This window comes from Cupressus sempervirens, chromosome 2 (genome assembly GCF_028749045.1).
Source record: "Cupressus sempervirens isolate cs-2001-9-10 chromosome 2, ASM2874904v1, whole genome shotgun sequence".
In the NCBI taxonomy this organism is placed as follows: domain Eukaryota; kingdom Viridiplantae; phylum Streptophyta; class Pinopsida; order Cupressales; family Cupressaceae; genus Cupressus; species Cupressus sempervirens.
In genome coordinates this window covers 196,422,246-196,431,778 of record NC_143119.1, presented here as the reverse complement: position 1 = coordinate 196,431,778, position 9,533 = coordinate 196,422,246, and the positions used below count along the sequence as shown (strand labels likewise).

At 28.5% G+C, this 9,533-nt stretch overlaps 1 pseudogene; it reads left to right on the top strand.

Moving 5' to 3' along the window:
* Positions 1 to 405: 405 nt before the first annotated feature.
* LOC149571752 (alpha pinene synthase, chloroplastic-like) lies at positions 406 to 6,325 on the top strand (annotated as a pseudogene).
* The last annotated feature ends 3,208 nt before the right edge of the window (positions 6,326 to 9,533 follow it).

The following is a 9,533-nucleotide window of genomic DNA, read 5'->3' as shown; positions in this document are numbered from 1 at the left end:
TATACTCATGTGTTGTGAACACAAAAACTTACAAGGTTGCACAAACTCCTAAGTGTCTCATAAATAAAATAATAAAATAATGCAATTTAATTAAATAATGCATTAACCTAAGTAAACTTAAGTAAGTGTAAATAGTAAAGTACTAATTTACACCAACAAACACACCTACCAATATGACTACCCTATGTTTTCTCTTGATTATAAAGATGTATTTGTCTCGACTCTTGAGTATATAACCAGGAAGATTCCCACATAAAACAACAGCCCCCCATTGCTATAGTTTACACGGTTTTATTTTTTCCCATGGAAGGGCTATAAATTGGAGTGGATGACATTCTTCACCACAACACAGAGAAACATCATCCTTGCTTTTAACAATAGAAATAATTCAAGAGGCCCAAAATCATGTCTCTTCCTTGCTCTACTCCTTTGCCTTCATATTACACTATGGTTGGACATAAGTGTATATCATTGCATAGGCCTTGTTCTATTTCTATTCATCATAACCCTTTCACCAAGACATACCCATTACACCTTAGAGCTCCTAAAGCTTCAACTAGAATCATCAAAATGGCTTATGTTGGTAGTGATCATGAAGGCATCACATGTCGCACTAGAAATCATCACCCCAACGTGTGGGATGATGACTTCCTTCAATCCCTCTCAAAAAAATATGATGTAAGACTACTTTTACCTTGTTTATTATGTTATTAAGTTATTGTACTCCTTATCTTTTGGGAATTACCAGTCTTGTTGCTTTGTTTTTCTTTTATGGTATTATCAGGCTCCCTCATATGTTGAATGAGCTGAGAGGTTGATTGAGGAGATAAAGGGCATGTTCAATGCTCTTCCTCAAAACACTTCATCTTTAGATGATCTCTATAAACATCTTTCTATGGTTGATGATGTTGAATGCCTTGGAATTGACCGCCATTTCCAAATTGAGATAAAAGAAGCTCTTGACTATGTGTACAGGTATCAAGTTTCTACTATATACATACAATTGGAATCATTTGTTTTTTAATCACATTGTTCAGTATATTCTTTAATCTATTATGTTACAGGGTGTATTTCTTTATAATATAAAACTGTTTGAGTGCAAATTTTCTTTTAATTTAAGAATATTAAAAATAACATTATCAGATTTCTATAATCTATTAGCAAATGTGAGTATATTTCTGGATTTGATTCTGTGTTTTTAGCATCGCTCCTTTCTTCTTTTTCTATTCTTGCACTCTCTCTTCCTAATGATGGACCACTGAGTGTGATTGGAAATGTTGATGCTAGAAACATAATCGAATTTAGAAATATACTCAAATATAACATATACTTTTAAAAAAAATTAATTTTGGGAAAGAAGTTAAAATGAATTCTTTTATTTTGATGGTGAAGCTAATCTTAAAAAAATTAAAATAAGGTTTGAAGAAAGAGCGGACTGCTTAAACATCACACACTAAGGCTTGATTCCTATGTTAAATGTGTTAAATAGTCAAAGTTGACTTTTTTTTTCAAGCTTAATTTCTTCCTTAATGTGTGATGTTTAAGGCTAGCTAGGAAAGGGGGGTTGTTGATGAGTTCAAAGACATTTGGTAAAGTTATTAGGGATCAAGTTTTTTTTAGTGCAATATGTCAACGTCATTGGATATGAGATTGGGATCGTGTTTGATGCAAACTTGGCAAAGGGAATATTGCTCTATCATTAGATCTTAGTCAAAAAGGTTCTACTTGTGGCTCATGCTCCCATATTTGATAGCTACACTTCTACATGTTATAAAATCCTCCATCCAACAAAAGGAGGTGTGGAGGCTAGAAATGAATAATAAAAATGACACATGACTCCAAAATTGTTTTCTTTTGTCTTTTGTGTTATTTTTTTTCTCTATTTTCTTACAAGAATTATTACTAACAATTTCATTAAAAATACCATTTGTGATGTATGTTAAAAACAAACAACGAAGTTTAATTATCAAAAGGTTAAAAGCATTGCAAATTGTTGCTAAAAAGTAGCTACATTAAGACTTGTTCTTTTACTCCATCCCTAATATTTGTAAGATGTGGTTTGAATAGTGGGTATTGGAATGATATGAATGGTATTGGATGTGTTAGAGAAAGTCCTTGCATAGATCTTAACACCACAGCCTTGGGTTTTCGAATTCTTCGTCTCCATAGATATGGTGTCTCTTCAAGTTATATTCACAAATTCGTTGAATCATAAAACAATTGTTTCTGTTGTTTTTGATTTTGTGACTTAATGGCCTTTTATGATTTATGAATTATTTTGGATTTAATAATAAAATACTATGATCATGTATCTACCAATATTTTTCTCGTCCAATAGGTGTACTTATACTTCCTATTAATAGAATGTTCACACCAATTCATAGAATAAATGAATAATTTATTTTTAAATGATCAAACTTTGTTTCAATGTTTAGTAGAATATACTTTAAAAATAGAGTAGACACTTATAATTAAATTATAAATGTGGAATTGCAATTTTAAAAAAATAAAAAATTTGTATTTCAAATTGAAATATTTTTATACTTATTTAGAAAGTATAATTTTACTTACAAATTTATATTAACTATCTCAAAGTACCAAATGCAAAATTAACTATATTACAATTTATATTAACAAAGGATGGAGTTGTGTCTAACTTGATGTCATATTAGATATGCTATCATGGTTCAAAGATAATGATGGGAAATTTGTATGCTCAAATATTCAATCAAACAAGGAGGAGTTAAGGAGCATTTCAAATTTATATCGAGCTTCACTCATTGCATTTCCTAAGGAGCAAATTTTGGATGATGCCAAGTTCTTTTCTACTACATATTTAAAACAAGCTCTTCCAAACAATAATGATATGAATATTATGAAAGAGTTATAATTGATAAACTTGAATATATTTCTTCATATTAATTAGATCAATCTATTTATCAATGGGAATTCTAATTTTTATGGTATCATAGATAAAATTCAATTTAGAGTATGGTTGGCATACCAATGTGCCTAGATTGGAAGCAAGGACTTATATTGACATATATGGAGATGCCAAGAAAATGAAGAGGTAAATCTAATATCTTGTAGCATACTCATGATAGTCTAATTCAAACCTAAAGATTTATTTGTTTTTAAAACAATACACAATATAATTTTGTATTTTAGTATAAAATAAGTTTGTATTTATTAATTTTTTTATACTTTTCTAGGATATTCTAACATTATAATTTGGAGTTGTTGTAGTATTTTTAACTCAACTATTTTGGAACTAGCAAAGATGGACTTCAATATGATCCAATCAATTCAACAACACAAACTTCAAATTCTCTCAAGGTAAAAATTTCATGCTATGAAAGATACTATTTTAGTTTTCTTCTTTAGTTAAATTTATAATGATTTTTATTGTTTGATTACTAGACAATCATATTTATTTAGTAATGTGTGAATGTTATAGATGGTGGATAGACTCTGGTCTAGCTAAATTGGAGTTTGCTCGACAACGACATGTGGAATTTTATTTTATAATAGCTGCAGTGTGTACTGATCCAAATTATTCTACTTTTAGAATTGGTTTACAAAGATGTGTACATTTCTAACTTTCTTGGATGATATTTATGACACTTATGGAACTTTGGATGAATTGAAACTCTTCACACAAGCCATCAAGAGGTATGTACAACTTACAAGAAGATATGAAACATATGCATGCTAAATATTTAAATATTATTTGTGTACAACACATGGTTTCCATGCAACAACTAATAGATTGATAGTAACATTAAGTAGACATAATAATTGATTAATGACTAGAAAAAGTAGTAAGTAGACATATGTTGCTTTATCTTTCCATATTTGTTATGCACTTTCTATATATTCATATTGTGATAATAGATTATCTTATGCTTAATGAAGGTGAGATTTAGCATCCATGGAAGGACTTCCAGAATATATGAAAGTGGCATTCAACACCTTTGATGAGGGTGTAAGGAGCATGGATCGAGAGGCTCAAAAAAGTCAAGAAAGAGACACACTTGACTATGCACGTAAAGCTGTATGTTTGTGAAACTAATTAATTCTCCATATGCTTATTTAATATTATATTAGTGTAGAGAGTGTGGATAAAGTATTTAATTAAACTGAAATATTAATTTTAGAAAAAAAATTAGTATTATTTGAACATTCATTACTAATTATCTCATATATAATTCATTACCATATCAACCATAATAAGTAAATGTGAAATACTTTAAAATAAAATAAAATATTTATTTAAAGAGGTAATAAACTATAATATAATCTATATATCAAATATACTTTCTTAGATGTGTGTGTGTGTGTGTGTGTGTGTGTGTGTGTGTGTGTACATGTATACATGAATATACATGTATATATATACACACACATGTATATACATGTATACATACATACGTACATACATACACAACCTCTTATTTCATTGTATGCCACAAATGTGTTTAAATAAATTATTTCATATATTTTCTACTTATTATTGATAATAATAATCTATAAAATAGAAAATTTATTTCAAGTTATTAAAATTTCATTCTCATTGTAATTAACAATATATATTAGGTTGGAGAGGGTTTTCCCATTACTTGGTAATTTATTTTTGTTGTTTACCTTTTTATATTTTCTTAAGTCATATCCTTATATTACTAATATTGATTCCTAATTTGCATCATATTCTTATGAATTTAACCTTTTGACTATGTCTAATCATATTAATTTCATCATTGATCCTTTTAATCTTTTCAATTGATTAGTCATCCTTTTTAGGGTAAATAATCAACAATTTATCCTTTATACTAAGTCATATGTCATATGTCATGATAAATAAATATAATTTTCTACCCCCCTTTGAATTTATGTCAAAATTAATTTTAATTGTTCACTTTTTGAAATGAGAGAATTATTGAAAATTTAAAGGTCCAAATATCCCCTTCTATTATTTTTCCTTCACCTACTAAATTAACCTACACCTCCTATATTCTAGCCTACACCTTCCCTTTCCATTTTCTTAGTAGTTTAGCCTCCCTTCCAAATTGCATTTCTCTTTACACATTGAATCTTGTTATAAAATCTCATAAATATGACAATTTACAACTGTAATACAAGACTTTCCAAATTGAAACTCATCCAATTATTATAGCCTTGTCATTTACCAAAATTGAGTTCTCTCATGCAATCTTGACCATTTATTGAGTTCAATCTCATCCATTAATTTTGAGTTCTAGAACTTTAATTTTTTTTCCCATTGCTCTTAGTTACCAAACCACAAACTTTCAAATATGTTTTCATTACTGTCAAATTTTTTGTTTCATTTGTAAATTTACTTTGTCATTTAATGTAAGAAATAGACCATCAACCTAAGAAAAAATAATCTCCCTAATTAAAGTCCAATTGAGAGAGTTTTTTTTTTTTTTTTTTCTATTCCATGCTCTTTTTCTTAATTCCTTTAATGGTTTGATTAATATTTAGGTTGCATGATTGATTAGGCTTTGTGGCTATTTATTGTATGCAACATTTTTTATTTCCCTTTTCCTAGTTGAATTTTTTTATAGAGTTTTCTAGTAATTTATTTACTTAAAATTACTAATGTTGACTTGGAATATTGCTTTTGTATAGTGGGAAGCTTGTATAGATTCTTTCATGCAAGAGGTAACTTGGCTTGCAACAAGTTATATACTGTCTTTCGAGGAGTATTTAGAGAATGGAAAAGTACGCTTTGGATCAGGTGTTGTAACCTTGCAACCTATACTATCATTAGATGTGCCCACCTATGATGATATTATAAAAGAAATTGATTATCCATCAAAGTTCAATGATCTTTTATGCTTGGCCCTCAGACTAAGAAATGATACAAATACTTTCAAGGTATGCATATAAATTTAGATAATTCAACAAAATTTTCAAAATATTGCATTTATTCATTCATGTAATTAATTAATTTTATTTAAAAGTAATTAATTTGAAATTTGACAAAAATATAATAGTTTTATTGAAGGTTGAGGTAGATTGTGGAGAAGCAGCAACCTGTGTGACATGTTATTTAGAAGATAATCCTAGATCTACTGAGGAGGAAGCATTGGATTATCTCAATTCTTTGATTGATGAAAAATTCCAAGAATTAAATTGGGAATATTTAAAGCCTGATAATGTTCTAAGAATAAGCAAAGATCATGGATATGCAATATCAAAAGACATCCAACTTCTCTACAAAGAAAGAGATGGAATTAGTGTTTCAAGCATTGAGACAAAAAATTTTATCACCAAAACCATGTTTGAACCAATACCTATGTGATATTTTAAATAGATTATATATACATTGTCAAGAATGAAATAGTTTCCCTTTATGAATCTAAAACAATGCTCATGTAGTTTACTAATTCTTTGTACATGAGGATTATACACACTTTAACAAAGTAATACTTATTCTTTAAAAAATATAGTGTGCGAGATTTTGATGGGAATTTTTAAAAAATTATTCTTTTATCTCATGATTACTATTATCACTTGAAATTTACACCCTTATAAAGTTGAACAAAACTTGATATTTCAACGTAACGTGGAATCACTCATAAGTTTTGGGAAACTTAAGGTTCAGAGTGAATATCTGGATAAGGTTGACTCCTAGTTTCTTAACATACAAAATTACTGATTTCCCAAGAAAAGGAATAAAGAACATGAGAATAAAAGGACTATAACTAGGACTAAAACTTAAAGCTTTAAATTGCACTAACTAAAGTGATTACAAACTTAAGTAGAAAATAAATACTTTCACCAATACTTAGCTCAATTATGGAGACAATGAATAACAAACTCACTAAAAATTCACCCATGCATAAATATTTCATTAGCCAGTTATAAGTTATAATCACTAGGAAGAAAAACATAGATCTTCACAGAATTGGTTCTTGTACACTTAAATAACATAGTTAACAACCTACATATTAACAAACCACTTGCAAAGACAACATAAAACTATGAGATAAAAGTTGCAAGGAAAATGATTACATACAACTTCATGAAATACTTAGCATAGACAAAAAAAAAAAAATGAGAAGAATTGAATTGACTAGAAAATAGAAATGAGACTTGCAATTTATACATCTTCCATTAGAAAAACTTGAGTTAAAAAATACCAAGAAATAAGACAAAGGATCACCAAAATCATTAACTCTCCAAATCCATTAATCATAATTGAGAAAAATAAGTGAATAGAAGTCACTAATTACATCCTTCAAGAACCTTGGGTTGAATGCAGAAAAATAGCCCCTAAAATAGGACCTAGAACTTCATAACATCAAGTGTAAGCTCACTCAAAACTCCACTAAGTTATAAGTAATCTTGTGACTCATCAAGACTAACTTGAGAAAAACTCAAACTAACCATAAAGAGTCTTCAACCACCTTTGAAAATTCAACTAATCCATAATATATTCCCACGTCAAATCACCACCCTAATTACCTGGTCACATCACCAATGAAAGCCTATCTCCATTTTCTTAAGGACACACATCTCTAGTTTGAATTTTAAGTCATCATATCAAAAGAAATAAGGTGTAACAAAAAGGCTTTTGACATTCATCTTTTTTTGCATTTTTAAAATTACATCACTAAATGATTTATACATAACATCATTTAATAATGTTATTTTTTAATGAAGATATTCAAAAAAAATTCCAAACAAATACAAAGTGGATAAGTGTCAAAACATCAACACCTACTGTAACCACCCATGGCATACTTTTATTAGAAATTTCTAACAATTGAACTTTATTCTTTCATTCTCAACTTTGATATGGAAAGTTGCTAATTTTCCCTTGGTGCTGACAAACTTTTCTAATTGTTCAATGTTAATTATATTTTCTTCTTGTGATAATTCAAAGAGTGTTTATTTTTCATTTTCATTTTCCACATAGTTTTTGGGTAAAACTAGGATAGTGAACTTACTTTTGATTTTGCATTGAAGGGTTTGTATCCTTTTCAAGAGAAATTAATTGTTATTAATATTTAGGTTGCATTTTGAGTATTGCAATGGGTTATATTTTGGTGGATTTGTGAATCTTTACATTTGTGTGTGTGCACTTGAAGTGAGGAAGTTGTATTGGCTCTTTTGAAGTAGAATGTGCATTAATTTTTTTGTGCCTTATTTTTCTGATACATTTTTTGAAGTTGTTTTCTTGCAGATTGATTTGTGTTTCTAGAGTCATGTCATGCTACCTTTACAAAAGGCAAAAAAAACATATCTTGTCAGGCTCTTTGAGGATACAAACTTGTGTGCCAACATCCATGTAAAGAGGGTCAGCATCATGTAAAAGGATATTCATCTTGCTAGGAGAATTCATGGTGAGACATCATAAGATCTTTTAATCTAGATTAGATTTGCAACAATATTAATGATTTTTTGGATTCTATAATCTAGCCTTCTCTTATATAGTTATTGGACTACACTAAATTACATTTTACACTAATCAAATATGACTTTGGTATATATTATCTCATATTACACCAATTATTATTTTTCCTATTTTGGTTTCATAGTAATATTTCCATTTACATGTGAATGGTAGAAATATTTTTCCATCATGAATTTCTTTCTTGACATTGTTGATGATATGCATGCAGTTAAAGCATTGTCATGCCTTTGTTTCACTGCTTTGTATAGCCTATAAATGTATAGGAAATGGAAGAAATTTTTTGAAATAGAAATATTTATGACCATTGATATTTTCAAATTAGCTAGATTTGCATACTTCTTCTCAATTTGGGCATATTGTATTCTTTTTAATTGATCTCTTAGAGAAGGGTTGTTGTCTTAGTTTTTCTTGGTTTTTATTGATTGATTTTTAAAAGGGTCATCTATTGTTCTATTGGGAGAGACTTCCATTGTACCAGTGCCAATTAATTGTAATGTATTAGTAGTTCAAGCTATTTTTTTGATTATTTACAAATTTGCTATTATTTTATATTTTCTTTGGAATAGCTATACATGCCAAAAATACTATGGTGTGTAGTTAATTTTAAAATGTTTCAATGTAGTTAAAAGTAATATTCTAAAAACACTGCACAAATCATTTTAAACTTCTGACTCAAGATTTCAAGCTAGTTGCAAGTAAAAAGTATAGCCTTTATAGTTATTAGTGACATACAATTACTAGATTTAAAAAATGAACATATTTTTCACATTAGGATGAAGCTTTGTTGCTAGGGAGGGTTTTAATTTGTTCACAATATCATAAAATAAGTATTGGGACATTTATATTTGCATTAATGTTATTGTTACTCTCTAGTCATGATTTGTAGAAGATTGAATGGAAGTTTCAAGATTAGTGGTAAATAAGGTTTTAGATTATTGTTGCAAAGATTTAAAATTTGGAGTGAGGTAAATGTCATCCTTTTTGTCTTTTTGATTTTTATTTTGAGTGGAACCATTTTTTTAGCTTGTAGTACTGTAGTATTTAGTAGATAATCAATATTTGAAATTGCATTTCGACAGTTTTTTGTCAA